The sequence below is a fragment of the Arachis stenosperma genome, chromosome 4, assembly GCF_014773155.1.
Source record: "Arachis stenosperma cultivar V10309 chromosome 4, arast.V10309.gnm1.PFL2, whole genome shotgun sequence".
In the NCBI taxonomy this organism is placed as follows: domain Eukaryota; kingdom Viridiplantae; phylum Streptophyta; class Magnoliopsida; order Fabales; family Fabaceae; genus Arachis; species Arachis stenosperma.
In genome coordinates, this window is record NC_080380.1 from 102,891,259 (window position 1) to 102,916,616 (window position 25,358).

The 25,358-nt window shown below is 38.9% G+C and overlaps 2 non-coding genes across 2 annotated transcripts; one reads left to right on the forward strand and one right to left on the reverse strand.

The window, feature by feature from the left end:
• The first annotated feature begins 355 nt into the window (after positions 1–355).
• On the forward strand, positions 356–463 carry LOC130978638 (small nucleolar RNA R71). Its single transcript, XR_009086259.1, has one exon. It is a non-coding gene; the product is annotated as a small nucleolar RNA R71 (small nucleolar RNA).
• Positions 464–9,098: 8,635 nt separating this feature from the next.
• Positions 9,099–9,206, reverse strand: LOC130977774 (small nucleolar RNA R71). Its single transcript, XR_009085450.1, has one exon. It is a non-coding gene; the product is annotated as a small nucleolar RNA R71 (small nucleolar RNA).
• Positions 9,207–25,358: the final 16,152 nt, after the last annotated feature.

A 25,358-nucleotide genomic window follows, 5' to 3' on the forward strand; every position in this document is an offset into this window, starting at 1 on the left:
CAGGATCATAAGCTTCTTCTTCATATGAAGCATCCTTAGTACTGCTTGGTGCAGCTTGCATTCCAGACAGACTTTGAGAAATCAAATTGACTTGCTGAGTCAATATTTTATTCTGAGCTAGTATGGCATTCAGAGTATCAATCTCAATAACTCCTTTCTTCTGATTTGTCCCATTGTTCACAGGATTCCTTTCAGAAGTGTACATGAATTGGTTATTTGCAACCATTTCAATTAGTTCTTGAGCTTCTGCAGGCGTCTTCTTCAGATGAAGAGATCCTCCAGCAGAGCTATCCAAAGACATCTTGGATAGTTCAGACAGACCATCATAGAAAATACCTATGATGCTCCATTCAGAAAGCATGTTAGAAGGACATTTTCTGATCAATTGTTTGTATCTTTCCCAAGCTTCATAGAGGGATTCACCTTCCTTCTGTCTGAAGGTTTGGACTTCCACTCTAAGCTTACTCAACTTTTGAGGTGGAAAGAACTTTGCCAAGAAGGCATTGACTAGCTTTTCCCAAGAGTTCAGGCTGTCTTTAGGTTGTAAGTCCAACCATATTCTAGCTCCGTCTCTTACAGCAAAAGGGAATAGCATAAGTCTGTAGACCTCAGGGTCAACCCCATTAGTCTTGACAGTGTCACAGATTTGCAAGAATTCAGCTAAGAACTGATGAGGATCTTCCAATGGAAGTCTATGGACCTTGTAATTCTATTGCATTAGAGAAACTACTTGAGGCTTAAGCTCAAAGTTGTTTGCTCCAATGGCAGGGGTAGAGATGCTTCTCCCATAGAAGTCGGGAGTAGGTGCAATAAAGTCACCCAGCACCTTCCTTGCATTGTTTGCATTGTTGTTGTTTTCGGCTGCCATGTCTTCTTCTTTGAAGATTTCTGTTAGGTCCTCTACAGAGAGTTGTGCCTTAGCTTCTCTTAGCTTTCGCTTCAAGGTCCTTTCAGGTTCAGGGTCAGCTTCAACAAGAATGCTTTTGTCTTTGTTCCTGCTCATATGAAAGAGAAGAGAATAAGAAAATGTGGAATCCTCTATGTCACAGTATAGAGATTCCTTGAGGTGTCAGAGAAGAAGAAAATTAGAAGGAAGAGGTAGAAGAATTCGAACTTAATCAGATAGAGTTCGAATTGTGCATTGAGAAGGAGTGGTACTCGATAAATAGAAGGATGTGAGAAGAGAGGAAGAAATTTTCGAAAATTAGATTAAAAAGATTTTAAAAACATTTTGAAAAACTTTAATTGATTTTCGAAAACCAAGAGTGGAAAAGAAACCAAGTAATTTTTGAAAAAGATTTTGAAATTAGAAATCAAAAAGATATGATTGAAAACTATTTTTGAAAAAGATGTGATTAAAAAGATATGATTGAAAGATATGATTTGAAAAACAATTTAAAAAGATTTGATTTTTAAAAATTAATGACTTGCCTAACAAGAAAAGATATGATTCAAACATTAAACCTCTCTCAACAGAAAAGGCAACATACTTGAAATGTTCAATCAAATCATTAATTGTTAGCAAGTATCTTTGAAAAAGGAAAGAAATTGATTTTGAAAAAGATTTGATTGAAAAGATTTGATTTGAAAAAGATTTGATTTTGAAAAACTTTGAAAACTTGAAAAAAAAAATCTGAATTAAAAACAGAATCTTCCCTCTTGTGCCATCCTGGCGTTAAACGCCCAGAATGGTGCACATTCTGGCGTTTAACGCCCAATGCACTACCTTTTTGGGCGTTAAACGCCCAACCAGGCACCCTGGCTGGCGTTTAAACGCCAGTCTGTCCTTCTTCACTGGGCGTTTTGAACGCCCAGCTTTTTCTGTGTAATTCCTCTGCTGCATGTTCTGAATCTTCAGTTCCCTCTACTATTGACTTGAAAATAGAACCAAGATCAAATAAACAATACATGCAAGACACCAAACTTAAAATAAGACACTAGACTCAAACAAGAAACATAAAATATTTTTAGTTTTTCTTTTATGATTTTGTAATATTTTTTTTTTGTTTTTTTTTTTTGAAAATTAAGTGAAAAAGAAAATAAAGGTATCAAAATTCTTATTGAGAATTCCAGGAATCATGCAATGTCAGTCTAAAGCTTCAGTCTAAAGGAATTAGACATGAATAGCCAAGCTTCAGCAGGACATTGCATTCAAGAGCTAAATTGATGATAATCAATCAACTTTGGTGATGATAAGAACATCACCTTGAAACACTAGAATTCATTCTTAAGAACTCTGAAGAATACCTAATCTAAGCAACAAGATGAACCGTCAGTTGTCCATACACGAAACAATCCCCGGCAACGGCGCCAAAAACTTGGTGCACGAAGTTGTGATCATCAATGGCGCCATCAACATGGTACGCTCATTGCAATCTCAACTCTCTATCACAACTCCGCACAACTAACCAGCAAGTGCACTGGGTCGTCCAAGTAATAAACCTTACGCGAGTAAGGGTCGATCCCACGGAGAATGTTGGTATGAAGCAAGCTATGGTCACCTTGTAAATCTTAGTCAGGCAGACTCAAATTGGTATGGGTGATATATGAATAAAACATAAAGATAAAGATAAAGATACTTATGCAATTCATTGGTGAGAACTTCAGATAAGCGAATGGAGATGCTTTGTCCCTTCCGTCTCTCTGCTTTCCTACTGTCTTCATCCAATCCTTATTACTCCTTTCCATGGCAAGCTTATGCAAGGGTTTCACCGTTGTCAGTGGCTACCTCCCATCCTCTCAGTGGAAATGTTCAACGCACCCTGTCACGGCACGGCTATCCATCTGTTGGTTCTCAATCAGGCCGGAATAGAATCCAGTTATTCTTTTGCGTCTGTCACTAACGCCCCGCCCTCAGGAGTTTGAAGCACGTCACAGTCATTCAATCATTGAATCCTACTAAGAATACCACAGACAAGGTTAGACCTTCCGGATTCTCTTGAATGCCGCCATCAGTTCTTGCCTATACCACGAAGACTCTGATCTCACGGAATGGCTGGCTCGTTTGTCAGGCGAGCGCTCGGTTGTCAGGCGATCAACCATGCATCGTGTATCAGGAATCCAAGAGATATTCACTCAATCTAAGGTAGAACGGAGGTGGTTGTCAGTCACACGTTCATAGGTGAGAATGATGATGAGTGTCACGGATCATCACATTCATCAAGTTGAAGAACAAGTGATATCTTGGAACAAGAACAAGCGGAATTGAATAGAAGAACAATAGTAATTGCATTAATACTCGAGGTACAGCAGAGCTCCACACCTTAATCTATGGTGTGTAGAAACTCCACCGTTGAAAATACATAAGAACAAGAGTGATCATTGGCTTTGGTCCCAAAGAGGGAACCAGAAGAGCCAAGATGAAAATACAATAGTAAAAGGTCCTACTTATAGGGAACTAGTAGCTTAAGAATTACAAAGATGAGTAAATGACATAAAAATCCACTTCTGGGCCCACTTGGTGTGTGCTTGGGCTGAGCAATGAAGCATTTTCGTGTAGATACTCTTCTTGGAGTTAAACGCCAGTTTTTGTGCCAGTTTGGGCGTTTAACTCCCACTTTGGTGCCAGTTCCGGCGTTTAACGCTGGGAATTCTGAAGGTGACTTTGAACGCCGGTTTGGGCCATCAAATCTTGGGCAAAGTATGGACTATCATATATTGCTGGAAAGCCCAGGATGTCTACTTTCCAACGCCATTGAGAGCGCGCCAATTGGGCTTCGGTAGCTCCAGAAAATCCACTTCGAGTGGAGGGAGGTCAGAATCCAACAGCATCTGCAGTCCTTTTCAGTCTGTGAATCAGATTTTTGCTCAGGTCCCTCAATTTCAGCCAGAAAATACCTGAAATCTCAGAAAAACACACAAACTCATAGTAAAGTCCAGAAAAGTAAATTTTAATTAAAAACTAATAAAAATATACTAAAAACTAACTAGATCATACTAAAAACATACTAAAAACAATGCCAAAAAGCGTACAAATTATCCGCTCATCAATGTGCCTTTTGTTTTGACTTCTAGTCTCCTTTAATGTAACCTTGAACCCAAACGTCTCATTTCAATTTTGGCTAAATTTTTTTGGACAGATATTTATTAGTAGTTGGTTGCAGTAATTGTATTTGAAGAGTTCAGATTCATGGGGTTATTCGGGTTATTTTTATTTTTTGGTCCGCTTGTTAGTTTTGTATTTTTGTGGTGTACTAGCATGCTTTGAATTAAAACTCACTTATGTCTTTACTCTTTAACAATTCTTTCATTTTACCAGTTGATGATTGAAATTGATACTGGTAAATACTTCCATTTGTGGAGTCAATGCTACAAAGATGAGTGCTTTTGTATAGCAGTGCCTCTAATCTGTGGCCAATAGAACCTGTGAATATTATTATTAGCCGTTGAAGCGAGAGCTTATAAGATGATATGATCTTGTTGTTTTTCAAAGTCAGTCCATTTGTTTATTCCTGTCTGATCATTTGTAATTTATCATGGTAATTCTCAATGAAATATATGTTATGAACAGAATTGGAATTCTGCATTAAAAACTACTATATTTACTGGATTATTAGATAAGAATGCTAAATTTGCTACCTAATGTCAATAGATAAATATCGAATTTGTAAGAAATGTCGGAAGGAAAGTGTAGATGTTGTGAAGTCGGAAGGAAAGTGTAGATGCCCATGTGTTAAGTGTAGATGCACAAACTATAAAGAGATGAACATTATTAAGATGCATTTGTGGGAAAAAGGGTTTATGCCAAATTATTGGATTCGGACAGAACATGGAGAGATTGATGACATAGGCATTAATCAGACGGGATTCAATAATTGTGGGGAAAGTGGTTCAGGAAGTGGTGAAAATATGGAAGAATGTGATATGTATGACATTAGCTGGGAAGACAACTCCAGAAGGTATCATGAAATGGTTTTCAATTCTGCTGGTCTAGAGGATCCTCATGTAGAGGCTAAAAACTTTTTTGATCTTCTTGAGGCAGCTCAAAAGCCTTTGTGGGAAGGTTGTGTGCACTCTTAACTATCGATAGCCGTTAGAATGCTATGCATTAAGGCCGAGGGAAACCAATCACAGGAGTCATTTAAGCAGTGGGCCACCTTAATTAGGGAAATTGCTCCTGAGGGTAGTGCCATACCTAGGGATTACTATGAGGCTAAGAAGTTAGTGCAAAAGCTTGGATTGAAGGCAATCAAAATAGATTGTTGCTCAAACAATTGTATGTTGTATCGAAAAGACGATGCTGCTCTAACTAGTTGCAAGTTTTGTGAAGCACCTAGATTCAAGCCTATTTCCGATCGTGGTTGTAAGTCCAAGAGAGTTTCTGTCAGATAGATGCACTACTTACCCTTAATCTCTAGACTTCTGATGAGCGGATAATTTATACGCTTTTTGGCATTGTTTTTATATAGTTTTTAGTATGATTTAGTTAGTTTTTAGTATATTTTTATTAGTTTCTAAGCAAAATTCACATTTCTGGACTTTACTATGAGTTTCTGAGTTTTTCTATGATTTTAGGTATTTTCTGGCTAAAATTGAAGGACCTGAGCAAAAATTTGATTCAGAGGCTGATAAAGGACTGCAAATGCTGTTGGATTCTGACCTCCCTGAATTCGAGGTGAATTTTCTGGAGCTACCGAACTTCAAATGACGCGCTCTGAATTGCGTTGGAAAGTAGACATCCAGGGCTTTCCAGCAATATATAATAGTTCATACTTTGCGCGGGTTTTGACGATGCAAAATGGCATCAAAATGCCAGCTCTCTGCCCTTTTCTGGCGTCAAAACGCCAGAACTGGCATAAGAGTTGGAGTTAAACGCCCAAACTGGCACCAAAGCAGGTGTTTAACTCCAAGGAAGAGCTCTACATGTGAAAGCTTCAATGCTCAGCCCAAGCACACACCAAGTGGGCCCAGAAGTGGATTTTTGCATTACTTACTTATTTTTGTAAACCCTAGTAACTAGTTTAGTATAAATAGAACTTTTTACTATTGTATTTTCATCTTGGTATCTATCTTTGATCAGTTTATGCGATCTTAGACATTGGGGGCTGGCCTCTTGGCCATGCCTGGACCTTTATCACTTATGTATCTTCAACGGTGGAGTTTCTACACACCATAGATTAAGGTGTGGAGCTCTACTGTTTCTCGAGTATTAATGCAAAGTACTACTGTTTTCTATTCAATTGATGCTTATTCCTGTTCTAAGATATCCATTCGCATACAAGAACATGATGAATGTGATGATTATGTGACGCTCATCACCATTCTCACTTATGAACGCGTGCCTGACAAACACTCTCGTTCTACATGCAAACAAGCTTGAATGCATATCTCTTAGCCTTCTGGTTCACAATTAGAGTCTTCGTGGTATAAGCTAGAATCAATTGGCAGCATTCTTGAGATCCAAAAAGTCTAAACCTTGTCTGTGGTATTCCGAGTAGGATCTGGGATGGGATGACTGAGACGAGCTTCAAACTCGCAAGTATTGGGCGTAGTGACAGACGCAAAAGGATCAATGGATCCTATTCCAACATGAGTGAGAACCGACAGATGATTAGCCGTGTGGCGACAGCGCATTTGGACCATTTTCACTAAGAGGACAGACGGTAGCCATTGACAACGGTGATCCTCTAACATACAGCTTGCCATGGAAAGGAGTATGAAGGATTGGATGAATGAAGTAGGAAAGCAAAGAATCAGAAGGAATAACGCATCTCCATACGCTTATCTGAAATTCCCACCAATGAATTACATAAGTATCTCTATCTTTATTTTATATTTATTTATCTTTCAATTATCAAAACTCCATAACCATTTGAATCCGCCTGACTGAGATTTACAAGATGACCATAGCTTGCTTCAAGCCGACAATCTCCGTGGGATCGACCCTTACTCACGTAAGGTTTCTTACTTGTACGACCCAGTGCACTTTCTGGTTAGTTGTGCGAAGTTGTGAAGAAGAGTGATATTACAATTGTGCGTACCAAGTTGTTGGCGCCATTGAGATCACAATTTCGTGCACCAAGTTTTTGGCGCCGTTGCCGGGGATTGTTCGAGTTTGGACAACTGACGATTCATCTTGTTGCTTAGATTAGGTAATTTTCTTCTTGTTTCAACCTTTATTTTATTTTCAAAAAGTTTTCAAAAATTTTTCAAAAAATTTTTTTCTTTGTTTTCGTTTTTCCAAAAAATAATTATTTTCGGAAAAAAAACCCAAAAAAATCATAAAATCATAAAAACTCATAAATATTTCATGGTTCTTGTTTGAATCTAGGGCCAAATTTTAAGTTTGGTGTCAATTGCATGATTTTAATTGTCTTGCAATTTTCGAAACACATGCTTTGTGTTCTTGATGATCTTCAAGTCGTTCTTGATGAATTGCCTTGTTTGATCTTCATGATTTATTGATTTGCACTGCATGATATTCTACATATGCATTCTTGCATTCATATGGCCTAAACATGAGAAAGTTCTAAGTTTGGTATCCTCCATGTTTTCTTTTATTAAGAAAACTGAGTTCTTGATGTTCATCTTGATCTTCAAGATTGTTCTTGGTGTTCATATTGACGTTCACAATGTTCTTGCATATATCTTGTGTTTTGATCCAAGAATTATATGTTTCGACTCATTTTGTTGTTTTTCAAAATTGAAAACATATCTTCTTGAATAAAGGATTTAGCAAAATGAAGATCCAAGAACATAAAGCAGAGGAATTACAGAGAAAAAGCTAGGCGTTCAAAACGCCCAGTGAAGAAGGAAAACTGGCGTTTAAACGCCAGCCAAGGTGGCTGGGCATTTAAACGCCCAAACCATACAGCAATTGGGCGTTAAACACCCAAAACATGCAGCTCCTGGGCGTTTAACGCCAGGATGACACAAGGAGAGGAATATTGTTTTCAAATCAAATCTTTTTCAAATCTTCATATTTTTTTTTTCAAAAATCAAATCTTTTTCGAATCAAATATTTTCAATCACATCTTTTTCAAAATCATATCTTTTCAAACATATCTTTTTCAAAAATCAAATCTTTTCCTCATATTTTAAAAAATCTTGATTCAAAAAATTTCAAGTTTGTTACTTTCTTGTTAAGAGAGATTCAATATTTGAAATTTAGAATCATATCTTTTACTTTCTTGTTAATCAAGTCATTAATTTTTTTTAAAGTCAAATCTTGTTAATTTTATCTTTTCAACCATATCTTTTTAAATCATATCTTTTTCAAATCACATTTTTTTAAATTCTAATTTCAAAATCTTTTTATAACTTCTTATCTTTTTTTACTTTATTTCTTATCTTTTTCAAAACCACAACCAATTTTTCAGAAATTTATTTTAAATTTTATTCTTTTTATTTTCGAAAATCACCCCTCTCTTATCTTTTTCTATTTAAACACTAATATTCCTCCTCCATTGTCAATTTGAACTCTATCTCTCTTTGTGTGCTTGAATTCTTCCTTACCTACCTCATCCTTCTATTCTTGTTTTCCTCTGACACCTCAAGGAATCTCTATACTGTGACATAGAGGATTCCATATTTTCTTTGTTTTCTTCTCTTTCATATGAGCAGGAACAAAGATAAAGGCATACTTGTTGAAGCTGATCCTGAACTTGAAAGGACTCTAAAGAGGAAGCTAAGAGCAGCTAAAGCACAAAACTCTGAAGAAGACCTCACTAAAATTTTCGAAAAGGAAGCAACAAAAGAAACAATTATGGCCGAACCAAACAACAATGCAAGGAATATGCTTGGTGATTTTACAACACCAACTTCCAACTTCTATGGAAGAAGCATCTCAATCCCTGCCATAGGAGCAAACAATTTTGAGCTAAAGCCTCAATGAGTTTCTCTACTGCAACAGAACTGCAAGTTTCATGGACTTCCATCAGAAGACCCTTATCAGTTTTTAACTGAGTTCTTGCAGATCTGTGATACTGTCAAGACCAATGGAGTTGATCCTGAAGTCTACAAGCTTATGCTTTTTCCCTTTTGCTGTAAGAGACAGAGCTAGAACATGGTTGGACTCACAACCTAGAGATAGCCTGGACTCTTGGGATAAGCTGGTCACGACTTTCTTAGCCAAGTTCTTTCCTCCTCAAAAGCTGAGCAAGCTTAGAGTGGACATTCAGACCTTCAGACAAAAAGATGGTGAGTCCCTCTATGAAGCTTGGGAAAGATACAAGCAGCTGACCAAAAAGTGTCCTTCTGACATGCTTTCAGAATGGACCACATTAGATATATTCTATGATGGTCTGTCTGAATTTTCCAAGATGTCACTGGACCACTCTGCAGGAGAATCCATTCACCAAAAGAAAACGCCTACAGAAGCTCAGGAACTTATTGAAATGGTTGCAAATAACCAGTTCATGTATACCTCAGAGAGGAATCCTGTGAGTAATGGGACGCCTCAAGAGAGAGGAGTTCTTGAAATTGATGCTCTGAATGCCATACTGGCTCAGAACAAAATATTGACCCAACAAGTCAATATGATCTCTCAGAGTCTGAATGGATTACAAAATGAATCCAACAGTACTAAAGAAGCATCTTCTGAAGAAGAAGCTTATGATCCTGAGAACCCTACAATGGCAGAGGTGAATTACATGGGTGAAGCCTTTGGCAACACCTATAATCCTTCATGGAAAAATCATCCAAATTTTTCATGGAAGGATAAACAGAAGCAAAGCTTCAATAATAACAAAGGTGGAAGAAACAGGTTTAGCAATAGCAAACCTTTCCCATCATCATCTCAGCAACAGACAGAGCATTCTGAGCAGAATCCTTCTAGCTTAGCAAACATAGTCTCTGATCTATCTAAGGCCACTCTTAGTTTCATGACTGAAACAAGATCTTCCATTAGAAATTTGGAGGCACAAGTGGCCAGCTGAGTAAAAGGGTTACTAAAACTCCTCCTAGCACTCTCCCAAGCAATATAGAAGAGAATCCCAAAGGAGAGTGCAAGGCCATTGATATAATCAACATGGCCGAAACCTTCGAGGAGGAGGAGGACGTGAATCCCAATGAGGAAGACCTCAGGGGACGTCCAATGGTCAGTACAGAATCCCCTAATGAGGAACCAAAGGAATCTAAGGCTCATACAGAGACCATAGAGATTCCCTTGGACCTCCTTTTAGCATTCATGAGCTCTGATGACTATTCATCTTCTGAAGAGGATGAAGACATTGTTGAAGGGCAAGTTGCCCAATATTTAGGAGCAATCATGAAGCTGAATGCCAAGCTGTTTGGTAATGAGACTTGGGAGGAACCTCCCTTGCTCACCAATGAACTGAATACATTGGTTCAACAAAATTTACCTCAAAAAAAAAGGATCCTGGTAAATTCTTAATATCCTGTACCATAGGCACCATGACCTTTGAAAAAGCTCTGTGTGACCTAGGGTTAGGGATAAACATGATGCCCCTTTCTGTAATGGAGAGACTGGGAATCTATGAGGTATAGGCTGCTAAATTCTCATTGGAGATGGCAGATAAATCTATGAAAAAGGCTTATGGACTAGTAGAGGACGTGCTAGTGAAGGTTGAAGGCCTTTACTTCCCTGCTGATTTCATAATCCTAGACACTAGGAGGGATGAGGATGAATCCATCATCCTTGGAAGACCCTTCCTAGCCACAGCAAGAGCTGTAATTGATTTTGACAGAGGAGATTTGATCCTTTATGTGAATGAAGAATGCCTTGTAGTAAAGACTCAAGGTTCTCCATCTATAACCATGGAGAGTAAGCATGAAGAGCTTCTCCCAATACAGAGTCAAACAGAGCCCCCACATTCAAATTCTAAGTTTGGTGTTAGGAGGCCACAGCCAAACTCTAAGTTTGGTGTTGAGAGATCTCAACCATACTCTGATCATCTGTGAGGCTCCATGAGAGTTCACTGTCAAGCTATTGACATTAAAGAAACGCTTATTGGGAGGCAACCCAATTTTATTTTAATTTTATCTATATTATTTTGTTTTCTTTTAGGTTGATGATCATGTGAAGTCACAAAGACAATTACAAAATAAAGAAAAAAATCAAAAACAGCATCGAAAATAGCACACCCTGGAGGAAGGATTTACTGGCGTTTAAACGCCAGTAAGGGTAGTAAAATGGGCATTTAAACGCCCAATCTGGCACCTTTCTGGGCGTTTAAACGCCAAAATAGGGCACCAGACTGGCATTTAAATGCCAAAATAGGACAATAAACTGGCGTTTAAATGCCAGAACAGGAAGAAAAGCTGGCGTTTAAACGCCAAAACAGGGCAGCAAACTGGCGTTTAAATGCCAGAATTGCACTCTAAGGCGTTTTGAATGCCCAATTGGAGCAGGGATGAGAATTCCTTGACCCCTTAGGATCTGTGGACGCCACAAGATCCCCACCAACCTCAACTCACTCTCTCTCCTCTTCAAACCTTTCTACAACACTCTTCCCTAAATACCTTTCACCAATCACATCCATAACTCTTCCCCAAATACCCTTCACCAATCACTTCCTTAACTCTTCCCCAAAAACCCCCACCCACCTTCAAAATTCAAAACCATTTCCCTCCCAAACCCACCCAAACCTTTCGGCCACTCCCCCCTTTTCCCTATAAATACCCCTGATGAGCGGATAATTTATACGCTTTTTGGCATTGTTCTTAGTATGTTTTAGTTAGTTTTTATTATATTTTTATTAGTTTTTAGTTAAAATTCACTTTTCTGGACTTTACTATGAGTTTATGTGTTTTTCTATGATTTCAGGTATTTTCTGGCTGAAATTGAGGGACCTGAGCAAAAATCTAATTCAGAGGCTGAAAAGGACTGCAGATGCTGTTGGATTCTGACCTCCCTGCACTCGAAGTGAATTTTCTGGAGCTACAGAAGCCCAATTGGCGCGCTCTCAACTGCGTTAGAAAGTAGACATCCTGGGCTTTCCAGCATTGTATAATAGTTCATACTTTGCCCGAGATTTGATGGCCCAAATAGGCGTTCCAAGTCAGCTCAAGAATTCTGGCGTTTAACACCGGAATTGGCACAAGAATGGGAGTTAAACGCCTAAACTGGCACAAAAGTTGGCGTTTAACTCCAAGAAAAGTCTCTACACATGAAAGCTTTAATGCTCAGTCCAAGCACACTCCAAGTGGGCCCGGAAGTGGATTTTTATGTCATTTACTCATTTCTGTAAACCCTAAGCTACTAGTTCTCTATAAATAAGACCTTTTGCTATTGAATTTTCATCTTGGTTCTTCTGGTTCCCTCTCTGGGGCCGAAGCCAATGATCACCATTATCACTTATGTATTTTCAACGGTGGAGTTTCTACACACCATAGATTAAGGTGTGGAGCTCTGCTGTACCTCGAGTATTAATGCAATTACTACTGTTCTTCTATTCAATTCAGCTTATTCTTGTCCTAAGATATTCATTCGCACCCAAGAACATGATGAATGTGATGATTATGTGACGCTCATCATCATTCTCACTTATGAACGCGTGCCTAACAACCACTTCCGTTCTACAAGCAAACAAGGCTTGAATGTTTATCTCTTGGATTCCTTAATCAGAATCTTCGTGGTATAAGCTAGAATTGATGGCGGCATTCAAGGGAATCCGGAAGGTCTAAAACTTGTCTGTGGTATTCTGAGTAGGATTCAAGGATTGAATGACTGTGACGAGCTTCAAACTCGCGATTGTGGGGCGTTAGTGACAGATGCAAAAGAATCACTGGATTCTATTCCGACATGATCGAGAACCGACAGCTGATTAGCCGTGCTGTGACAGAGCGCGTTGAACATTTTTACTGAGAGGACAGGACTGTAGCCATTGACAACGGTGATGCCCAACATACAGCTTGCCATGGAAAGGAGTAAGAAGGATTGAATGAAGACAGTAGGAAAGCAGAGAAACGGAAGGGACAGAGCATCTCCATACGCTTATCTGAAGTTCTCACCAATGAATTGCATAAGTATCTCAATCTTTATTTTATGTTTTATTCATCTTTTAGTCATTAATCCTCCATAACCATTTGAATCCGCCTGACTGAGATTTACAAGATGACCATAACTTGCTTCATACCAACAATCTCCGTGGGATCGACCCTTACTCGCGTAAAGTTTATTACTTGGACGACCCAGTGCACTTGCTGGTTAGTTGTGCGAAGTTGTGATAAAGAGTTGAGATTGCAATTGAGCGTACCATGTTGATGGCGCCATTGATGATCACAATTTCGTGCACCAAGTTTTTGGCGCCGTTGCCGGGGATTGTTCGAGTTTGGACAATTGACGGTTCATCTTGTTGCTCAGATTAGGTAATTTTATTTTATGTTAAAGCTTTTTACTTCTTATTTTCGAAAAATTCAAAAAAAAAACCAAAAAAATTACAAATCATAAAAACCAAAAAAATATTTTATGTTTCTTGTTGAGTCTATTGTCTCATTTTAAGTTTGGTGTCAATTGCATATTTCTATTCTTCTTGCATTTTTCGAATCCATTCATGTGTCTTCATTGATCCTCAAGTTGTTCTTGATGATTTCCTTACTCTGATCTTTAAATTCTCTTGTCTTGAGTGTTTTGTTGTTTCTCATATGCATTCTCAATTTGTTAGTGTCAATAGTATACAAACTTCTAAGTTTGGTGTCTTGCATGCATTGTTTATTTGATCTTAGTTTCATTTTGATTATTCCTCATTATTAAAAATCCAAAAAATTTTTAATTTGTGTCTTTTCAAGTCAATAATACAGAGAATTGAAGATTCAGAACATACAGCAGAGGAATTATACAGAAAAAGCTGGCGTTCAAAACGCCCAGTGAGGAAGGAAAACTGGCGTTTAAACGCCAGCCAGGGTACCTGGCTAGGCGTTTAACACCCAAAAGGGTAGCATTTTGCGCGTTAAACGCCAGAATGTATACCATTCTGGGCGTTTAATGCCAGGATGGCATAAGAGGGAAGATTTTTTTTAATTCAGATTTTTTTCAAGTTTTCATAATTTTTCAAAATCAAATCTTTTTCAAATCATATCTTTTCAATCATATATTTTCAAAATCAATTTCTTTCCATTTTCAAAAATACTTGCTAACAATTAATGATTTGATTCAACATTTCAAGTATGTTGCCTTTTCTATTGAGAAAGGTTTAATGTCTGAATCATATCTTTAAATTTCTTGTTAGCCAAGTCATTAATTTTCAAAATCAAATTCTTTTAATTATTTTTCAAATCATATCTTCTCAATCATATCTTTTTAAAACTATATATTTTCAATCATATCTTTTTATCACATTTTTTTTCAAAATTAATTTTTCAAGCATATCTTTTTGATTTCTAATTTCAAAATCTTTTTCAAAAATCACTTTATTTCTTTCCCAATCTTATTTTTCGAAAATCATTTACCATTTCTTAAAATTTCTTTTAATTAATTCACCTTAATTTTCGAAAATCCTTCCCCTCTTCTCACATCCTTCTATTTAAGGACTAACACTCCTCCTCAAATGCACAATTTGAACTATATCTCTCTTGATAAGTTCGAATTCTTCTTCTTCTACCTCCTCCTTCTATTCTTCTTTTCCTCTGACATCTCAAAGAATCTCTATACTGTGACATAGAGGATTCCATATTTTCTTGTTCTCTTCTCTTTCATATGAGCAGGAACAAAGACAAAAGCATTCTTGTTGAGGCTGATCCTGAACCTGAAAGGACCTTGAAGCGAAAGCTAAGAGAAGCTAAAGCACTACTCTCTGTAGAGGACCTAACAGAAATCTTCAAATAAGAAGAAGACATGGCAGCCGAAAATAACAACAAAGCCAATAATGCAAGGAAAGTGCTGGGTGACTTTACTGCACCTACTCCCAACTTCTATGGGAGAAGCATTTCTATCCCTGCCATTGGAGCAAACAACTTTGAGCTTAAGCCTCAATTAGTTTCTCTAATGCAACAGAATTGCAAGTTCCATGGACTTTCATTGGAAGATCCTCATCAGTTTTTAGCTGAATTCTTGCAAATCTGTGACACTGTCAAGACTAATGGGGTTGACCCTGAGGTCTACAGACTTATGCTATTCCCTTTTGCTGTAAGAGACAGAGCTAGGATATGGTTGGACTCACAACCTAAAGAAAGCCTTAACTCTTGGGAAAAGCTAGTCAATGCCTTCTTGGCAAAGTTCTTTCCACCTCAAAAATTGAGTAAGCTTAGAGTGGAAGTCCAAACCTTCAGACAGAAGGAAGGTGAATCCCTCTATGAAGCTTGGGAAAGATACAAACAAATGATCAGAAAGTGTCCTTCTGACATGCTTTCTGAATGGAGCATCATAGGTATCTTCTATGATGGTCTGTCTGAACTATCCAAGATGTCATTGGATAGCTCTGCTGGAGGATCTCTTCATCTGAAGAAGACGCCTGCAGAAGCTCAAGAACTCATTGAAATGGTTGCAAATAACCAATTCATGTACACTTCTGAAAGGAATCCTGTGAACAATGGGACGAATCAGAAGAAAGGAGTTCTTGAGATTGATACTCTGAATGCCATATTGGCTCAGAACAAAATATTGACTCAACAAGTCAATATGATTTTTCAAAGTCTATCTGGAATGCAAGCTGCACCAGGCAGTACTAAGGACGCTTCATATAAAGAAGAAGCTTATGATCCTGAGAACCCATCAATGGAAGAGGTGAATTACATGGGAGAACCCTATGGAAACACCTATAATCCTTCATGGAGAAATCATCCAAATCTCTCATGGAAGGATCAACAGAGACCTCAACAAGGTTTCAACAACAATAATGGTGGAAGAAACAGGTTTAGCAATGGCAAGCCTTTTCCATCATCTTCTCAGCAACAGACAGAGAATTCTAAGCAGAGCCACTCTGACTTAGCAACTATGGTATCTGATCTAATCAAAACCACTCAAAGTTTTATGACTGAAACAAGGTCCTCCATTAGAAACTTGGAGGCACAAGTGGGTCAGCTGAGTAAGAAAGTTACTGAACTCCCTCCTAGCACTCTTCCAAGCAATACAGAAGAGAATCCAAAAGGAGAGTGTAAGGCCATCAACATGGCCGAAATTGGAGAGGAGGAAGAGGCAGTGAGCGCCACTAAGGAAGACCTCAATGGACGTCCACTAGCCTCCAATGAGTTCCCTAATGAAGAACCATGGGAATCTGAGGCTCACACTGAGACCATAGAGATTCCATTAGAATTACTTCTGCCATTCATGAGCTCTGATGAGTATTCTTCCTCTGAAGAGGACGAATATGTCACTGAAGAGGAAGTTGCTAAGTACCTTAGAGCAATCATGAAGCTAAATGACAAGTTATTTGGTAATGAGACTTGAGAGGATGAATCCCCTTTGCTCACCAAAGAACTGGATGACTTGACTAGGTAGAGATTACCTCAAAAAAGACAGGACCCTGGGAAGTTCTCAATACCATGTACCATAGGCACCATGGCCTTTGAGAAGGCTCTGTGTGACCTAGGGTCAAGCATAAACCTCATGCCTCTCTCTGTAATGGAGAAGCTAGGGATCTTTGAGGTGCAAGCTGCAAGAATCTCACTAGAGATGGCAGACAATTCAAGAAAACAAGCTTATGGACTTGTAGAGGATGTTCTGGTAAAGGTTGAAGACCATTACATCCCTACTGATTTCATAGTCCTAGAGACTAGGAAGTGCATGGATGAATCCATCATCCTTGGCAGACCCTTCCTAGCCACAGTAAAGGCTATGATTGATGTTGACAGAGGAGAATTGATCATTCAAGTGAATAAAGAATCCTTTGTGTTTAAGGCTCAAGGATATCCCTCTGTAACCATGGAGAGGAAGCATGAAGAGCGTCTCTCAAAACAGAGTCAAACAGAGCCCCCACAGTCAAACTCTAAGTTTGGTGTTGGGAGGCCACAACCAACTTCTAAGTTTGGTGTTGAACCCCCACATTCAAACTCTAAGTTTGGTGTTGGGAGATTCCAACATTGCTCTGAACATCTGTGAGGCTCCATGAGAGCCCACTGTCAAGCTACTGACATTAAAGAAGCGCTTGTTGGGAGGCAACACAATGTTATATTTATCTATTTTCCATTGTTATTTTAGGTTTTCTGTAGGTTCATGATCATGTGAAGTCACAAAAATAATTGAAAAAGCAAAAATAGAATGAAAAACAGAAAGAAAAATAGCACACCCTGGAGGAAAAACTTGCTGGCGTTTAAACGCCAACAAGGGCAGCAAATGTGTGTTTAACGCTTAGTCTGGCACCATTCTGGGCGTTTAACGCCAGAAAGGGGCACCAGACTGGTGTTTAACGCCAGGAATGGGCAAGCAGCTGGCGTTAAACGCCAGAAATGGGCACCAGCCCGGTGTTTAACACCAGGATTGGCAGAAGGAGCATTTTTGCTCGCCACTTGGTGCAGGGATGAATTATCCTTGACACCTCAGGATCTGTGGACCCCACAGGATCCCCACCTACCCCACCACTCTCTCTCTTCTTCACCCATTCACCAATCACCTCAACACCTCTTCCCCAAAAACCCCTCACCTATCAAATCCCACCATTCTCTTCACCACTCACATCCATCCTTCATAAAACCCCACCTACCTCACCATTCAAATTCAAACCACTTTCCCTCCCAAACCCACCTATACTGGCCGAACTATACAACCCCTCTCCACTCCTATATAAACCCATCTTCACTCCTTCATTTTCACACAACCTACACACCACTTCTCCCCCTTAGCCGAAAAACAAAGCCACATCCATCTCCTCTATCTCTTCTTCTTCTACTCTCTTCTTTCTTCTTTTGCTCGAGGACGAGCAAACCTTCTAAGTTTAGTGTGGTAAAAGCATTGCTTTTTGTTTTTCCATAACCATTTATGGCATCTAAGGCCGGAGAAACTTCTAGAAAGAGGAAAGGGAAGGCAAAAGCTTCTACCTCCGAGTCATGGGAGATGGAGAGATTCATCTCAAGGGTGCATCAAGACCACTTCTATGAAGTTGTGGCCATGAAGAAGGTGATCCCCGAGGTCCCTTTCAAACTCAAAAAGAGTGAATATCCGAAGATCTGACATGAGATCCAAAGAAGAGGTTGGGAAGTTCTTACCAACCCCATTCAACAAGTCAGAATCTTAATGGTTCAAGAGTTCTATGCCAATGCATGGATCACCAAGAACCATGATCAAAGTGTGAACCCGGACCCAAAGAATTGGTTTACAATGGTTCGGGCGAAATGTTTAGATTTTAGTCTGGAAAATATAAGGTTGGCATTCAACTTGCCCATGATGCAAGGAGATGAACACCCCTACACTAGAAGGGTCAACTTTGATCAAAGGTTGGACCAAGTCCTCATAGACATTTGTGAAGAGGGCGCTCAATGGAAGAGAGATTCAAGAGGGAAGCCGGTTCAACTGAGAATGCATGACCTCAAGCCCGTAACTAGGGGATGGTTGGAGTTTATCCAACGCTCAATCATTCCCACTAGCAACTGGTCCGAAGTTACTATAGACCGGGCCATCATGATCCATAGCATCATGATTGGAGAGGAAGTAGAAGTTCATGAGGTTATATCCCAAGAACTTTATAAGGTGGCGGACAAGTCCTCTACCTTGGCAAGGTTAGCCTTCCCTCATCTCATTTGTCACCTCTGTAATTCAGTTGAAGTTAACATAGAGGGAGACATCCTCATTGATGAGGACAAGCCCATCACTAAGAAAAGGATGGAGCAAACAAGAGATCCCACTCATCATGAAATCCCTGAGATGTCTCAAGGGATGCACTTTCCTCCACAAAACTATTGGGATCAAATCAACACCTCCCTAGGAGAATTGAGTTCCAACATAGGACAACTAAGGGTGGAGCACCAAGAACATTCCATTCTCCTCCATGAAATTAGAGAAGATCAAAGAATCATGAGAGAGGAGCAACAAAGGCAAGGAAGAGACATTGAGGAGCTCAAGCACTCTATAAGATCTTCAAGAGGAAGAACAAGCCGCCATCACTAAGGTGGACCCGTTCTTTAATCTCCTTGTTCTTTATTTTTCTGTTTTTCAAATTTTCATGCTTATGTTTATCTATACTTGTGTCTTATGATCATTAGTATGTTAGTGTCTATGCCTTAAAGTTATGAATGTCCTATGAATCCATCACCTTTCTTAAATGAAAAATGTTCTTAATTGAAAAAGAGAAGAATTGCATGAATTTTGAATTTTATAACAGATTAATTATTTTGATGTGGTGGCAATACTTTGACTTCTGAATGTATGCTTAAACAGTCCATATGTCTTTTGAATTTGTTGTTCATGAATGTTGGCTCTTGAAAGAATGATGAAAAAAGGAGACATGTTACTGAGGATCTGAAAAATCATAAAAATGATTCTTGAAGCAAGAAAAAAGCAGTGAATACAAAAAAAAAGAGAGATTATGTGCGGAAAAAGAAAACCAAAAGGCAAGGGTAAAAATAAAGTCATGATCCAAAAAAAAAAGAGTGTGCTTAAGAACCCTGGACACCTCTAATTGGGGACTCTAGCAAAGCTGAGTCACAATCTGAAAAGGTTTACCCAGTTATGTGTCTGTGGCATGTAGGGGTGGCAAAGCGGGCCGGCCCGCCCCAACCCGCTCCGCCCCGCCTAGGCCCGCCTCATAAACGGGACGGACCGGCCCGCCCCGCCAACTAAAATGGGTTCAAAATGCTAGCCCGCCCCGCTTTATGGCGGATTGGCGGGTTGGCGGGCTAGCCCGCTTGACTTTTTTTTTTTTGAAAAATAAAATTCATTAAAATTAACCAAAAAATAATAATTAAAAAATAAAATACAAATAAAAAATAGTCAAATTATAATATAATTTGTTTACTATTTTTTTTAATTTTTAACTTCAATAAAATTGTTCAAAATAATATTTGTCAATAAAATCATCTTTATTTTAAAAAATAAGTCACATAATTTGAGCATATATACAAAATTATAAAATAAAATAAATAAAGTTAATAACTAAAAGAAGAATAAAAACAAAAAATGAAAAAAAAGTGTTTAAAAATTCTATAATTATTAATTTTATAATAGTAACCACTATTTTATTTAATAAAAAAAAAGAAAAATATAAAGCTTCGGCCCGGCGGACCGGCCCGCCCCGCCCCGCCAAAACCCGCCAATTTTGCGGTGCGGGTTTGGCGGGTTTTTTTAATTTGGCGGGCTCGAAATCCTAGCCCGACCCGCCTTTTTTAGCGGGTTTTGCGGATCGGCCCGGCGGGCTCGACCCATTTTGCCACCCCTAGTGGCATGTATGTATCCGGTGGTAATACTGGAAGACAGAGTGCTTTGGGCCACGGCCAAGACTCATAAAGTAGCTGTGTTCAAGAATCATCATACTTAACTAGGAGAATCAATAACACTATCTGGATTCTGAGTTCCTATAGAAGCCAATCATTCTGAATTTCAAAGGATAGAGTGAGATGCCAAAACTGTTCAGAGGCAAAAAGCTAAAAGCCCCGCTCATCTAATTAATACTGATCTTCATAGATGTTTTTGGAATTCATTGCATATTCTCTTCTTTTTATCTTATTTGATTTTCAGTTGCTTGGGGACAAGCAACAATTTAAGTTTGGTGTTGTGATGAGCGGATAATTTATACGCTTTTTGGCATTGTTCTTAGTATGTTTTTAGTATGTTTTAGTTAGTTTTTATTATATTTTTATTAGTTTTTAGTTAAAATTTAATTTTCTGGACTTTACTATGAGTTTGTGTGTTTTTCTGTGATTTCAGATATTTTCTGGCTGAAATTGAGGGACCTGAGCAAAAATCTGATTCAGAGGCTGAAAAGGACTGCAGATGCTGTTGGATTCTGACCTCCCTGCACTCAAAGTGAATTTTCTGGAGTTACAGAAGCCCAATTGGCGCGCTCTCAATTGCGTTGGAAAGTAGACATCCTGGGCTTTTCAGAAATGTATAATAGTTCATACTTTGCCCGAGATTTGATAGCCCAAACAGGCGTTCTAAGTCAGCTCAAGAATTTTGGCGTTTAACGCCGGAACTGGCACAAGAATGGGAGTTAAACGCCCAAACTGGCACAAAAGCTGGCGTTTAACTCCAAAAAAAGTCTCTACATATGAAAGCTTCAATGTTCAGCCCAAGCACACTCCAAGTGGGCCCGGAAGTGGATTTTTATGTCATTTACTCATTTCTGTAAATCCTAAGCTACTAGTTCTCTATAAATAAGTCCTTTTGCTATTGTATTTTCATCTTGGTTCTTCTGGTTCCCTCTCTGGGGCCAAAGCCAATGATCACCATTATCACTTATGTATTTTCAATGGTGGAGTTTTTACACACCATAGATTAAGGTGTGGAGCTCTGCTGTACCTCGAGTATTAATGCAATTACTATTGTTCTTCTATTCAATTCAGCTTATTCTTGTTCTAAGATATTCATTCGCACCCAAGAACATGATGAATGTGATGATTATGTGACGCTCATCATCATTCTCACTTATGAACGCGTGCCTAACAACCACTTCCGTTCTACAAGCAAACAAGGCTTGAATGTTTATCTCTTGGATTCCTTAATCAGAATCTTCGTGGTATAAGCTAGAATTGATGGCGGCATTCAAGAGAATCTGGAAGGTCTAAACCTTGTCTGTGGTATTCTGAGTAGGATTCAAGGATTGAATGACTGTGACGAGCTTCAAACTCGTGATTGTGGGGCGCTAGTGATAGATGCAAAAGAATCATTGGATTCTATTCCGACATGATCGAGAACCGACAGCTGATTAGCCGTGCTGTGACAGAGCGCGTTGAACATTTTCACTGAGAGGACGGGACTGTAGCCATTGACAATGGTGATGCCCAACATACAGCTTGCCATGGAAAGGAGTAAGAAGGATTGAATGAAGACAGTAGGAAAGCAGAGAGACGGAAGGGACAGAGCATTTCCATATGCTTATCTGAAGTTCTCACCAATGAATTGCATAAGTATCTCTATCTTTATTTTATGTTTTATTCATCTTTTAGTCATTAATCCTCCATAACCATTTGAATCCGCCTGACTGAGATTTACAAGATGACCATAGCTTGCTTCATACCAACAATCTCCGTGGGATCGACCCTTACTCGCGTAAGGTTTATTACTTGGACGACCCAGTGCACTTGCTGGTTAGTTGTGTAGAAGGAGCTCAACGGAAAAAAGACTCAAGAGGCAACCCGGTTCAATTGAGATGACCAAATCTTAAGCCTGTGGCTAGAGGATGGTTAGAGTTCATCCAACGCTCTATTATTCCCACTAGCAACCGATCTGAGGTAACTGTGGATCGGGCCATCATGATCCATAGTATCATGATTGGAAAGGAAGTAGAAGTTCATGAAATCATACCTCTAGAACTCTACAATGTGGCTGACAAGTCCTCACCTTTGGCAAGATTAGCCTTTCCTCATCTCATATGTCACCTTTGCTATTCAGCTGGGATTGTCATAGAGGGAGACATCCTCATTAGAGAGGACAAGCCCATCACTAAGAAGAGGATGGAGCAAACTAGAGAGCCCATTCATGGCAGTCAACAAGAGCATGAGGAAGTCCCTCATCAAGAAATCCTTGAGATGCCTCAAGGGATGCAATTTCCTCCATACAATTATTGGGAGCAACTCAACACTTCTTTGGAAAGCTTGAGTTATAACATGGACCAATTAAGGGTGGAACACCAAGAGCACTCCATCATTCTCCATGAGATTAGAGAAGATCAAAGAGCTATGAGGGAGGAGCAACAAAGGCAAGGAAGAGACATAGAGGAGCTCAAGAGCACCATTGGTTCTTCAAGTGAAGGAAGACGCCACCCTCACTAAGGTGGACTCATTCCTCAATCTCCTTGTCTATTTGTTTTTCTATTTTTCGGCATTATGCTGTTGGTTCTATCTATGTTTGTATCTTCACTACATGATCATTAGTGTCTAGTGTCTATGTCTTAAAGCTATGAATAACTCCATGAATCCATCACCTCTCTTAAATGAAAAATGTGCTTAATTACAAAAGAACAAGAAGTACTTTGATTTCAAATTTTATCTTGAAACTAGTTTAATTATTTTGATGTGGTGGCAATACTTTTTGTTCTCTGAATGAATGCTTGAACAGTGCATATTTTTTATCTTGTTGTTTATGAATGTTAAAGTTGTTGGCTCTTGAAAGAATGATGAACAAAGAGAAATGTTATTGATAATCTGAAAAATCATGAAATTGATTCTTGAAGCAAGAAAAAGCAGTGAAAAAAATGGCAAAAAAAAAGAGAAAAGAAAAAGAAAAAGCAAGCAGAAAAAGCCAATAGCCCTTTAAACCAAAAGGCAAGGGTAAAAAGGATCCAAGGCTTTGAGCATTAATGGATAGGAGGGCCCAAGGAAATAAAATCCAGGCCTAAGCGGCTAAATCAAGCTGTCCCTAACCATGTGCTTGTGGCATGCAGGTCCAAGTGAAAAGTTTGAGACTGAGTGGTTAAAGTCGTGATCCAAAGCAAAAGAGTGTGCTTAAGAACTCTGGACACCTCTAACTGGGGACTTTAGCAAAGCTGAGTCACAATCTGAAAAGGTTCACCCAGTTATGTGTCTGTGGCATTTATGTATCCGGTGGTAATATTGGAAAACAAAGTGCTTAGGGTCACAGCTAAGACTCATAAAGTAGCTGTGTTCAAGAATCAACGTACTGAACTAGGAGAATCAATAACACTATCTAAAATTCTAAATAGATGCAAATCATTCTGAATTTCAAAGGAAAAAGTGAGATGCCAAAACTGTTCAAAAGCAAAAAGCTACAAGCCCCGCTCATCTAATTAGAACTATGTTTCATTGATACTGTGGGATTCATTGTATATTCTCTTCTTTTTATTCTATTTTGTTTTCAGTTGCTTGGGGGCAAGCAACAATTTAAGTTTAGTGTTGTGATGAGCGGATAATTTATACGCTTTTTGGCATTGTTTTTATATAGTTTTTAGTATGATTTAGTTAGTTTTTAGTATATTTTTATTAGTTTCTAAGCAAAATTCATATTTCTGGACTTTACTATGATTTTTTATGTTTTTCTATGATTTTAGGTATTTTTTGGGTGAAATTGAGGGACCTGAGCAAAAAATTGATTCAGAGGCTGACAAAGGACTGCAGATGCTGTTGGATTCTTTCCTCCCTGTATTCGAAATAGAGTTTCTGGAGCTAAAGAACTCCAAATGGCGCGCTCTCAATTGCATTGGAAATTAGACATCCAGAGCTTTCCAACAATATATAATAGTCCATACTTTTCACGAGTTTTGATGACATAAAATGGCATCAAAACGACAGAACTGGCATAAAAGTTGGAGTTAAACGTCCAAACTGGCACCAAAGCTAGTGTTTAACTCCAAGAAAGACCTCTACACGTGAAAGCTTCAATGCTCAGCCCAAGCACACACCAAGTGGGCCTGGAAGTGGATTTCTGCATCACTTACTTATTTCTGTAAACCCTAGTAACTAGTTTAGTATAAATAGAACTTTTTACTATTGTATTTTTCATCTTGGTATCTATCTTTGATCAGTTTATGCGATCTTAGACATTGGGGGCTGGCCTCTCGGCCATGCCTGCACCTTTATCACTTATGTATCTTAAACGGTGGAGTTTCTACACACCATAGATTAAGGTGTGGAGCTCTGCTGTTCCTCGAGTTTTAATGCAAAGTACTACTGTTTTCTATTTAATTCATGCTTATTCATGTTCTAAGATATCCATTCAAACACAAGAACATGATGAATGTGATGATTATGTGACGTTCATCACCATTCTCACTTATGAACACGTGCTTGACAAACACTCCCGTTCTACATGCAAACAAGCTTGAATGCATATCTCTTAGCCTTCTGGTTCACGATCAGAGTCTTCGTGGTATAAGCTAGAATCAATTGGCAGCATTCTTGAGATCCGGAAAGTCTAAACCTTGTCTGTGGTATTCCGAGGAGGATCTGGGATGGGATGACTGTGACGAGCTTCAAACTCGCAAGTGTTGGGCATAGTGACAAACGCAAAAAGATCAATGGATCCTATTCTAACATGAGTGAGGACCGACAGATGATTAGCCATGCGGTGACAGCGCATTTGGACCATTTTCACTGAGAGGACGGACGGTAGCCATTGACAATGGTGATCCCCCAACATACAGCTTGCCATGGAAAGGAGTATGAAGGATTGGATGAATGAAGTAGGAAAGCAGAGATTCAGAAGGAATAACGCCTCTCCATACGCTTATCTGAAATTCCCACCAATGAATTACATAAGTATCTCTATCTTTATTTTATGTTTATTTATCTTTCAATTATCAAAACTCCATAACCATTTGAATCCGCCTGACTGAGATTTACAAGATGACCACAGCTTGCTTCAAGCCGACAATCTCCGTGGGATAGACCCTTACTCACGTAGGGTTTATTACTTG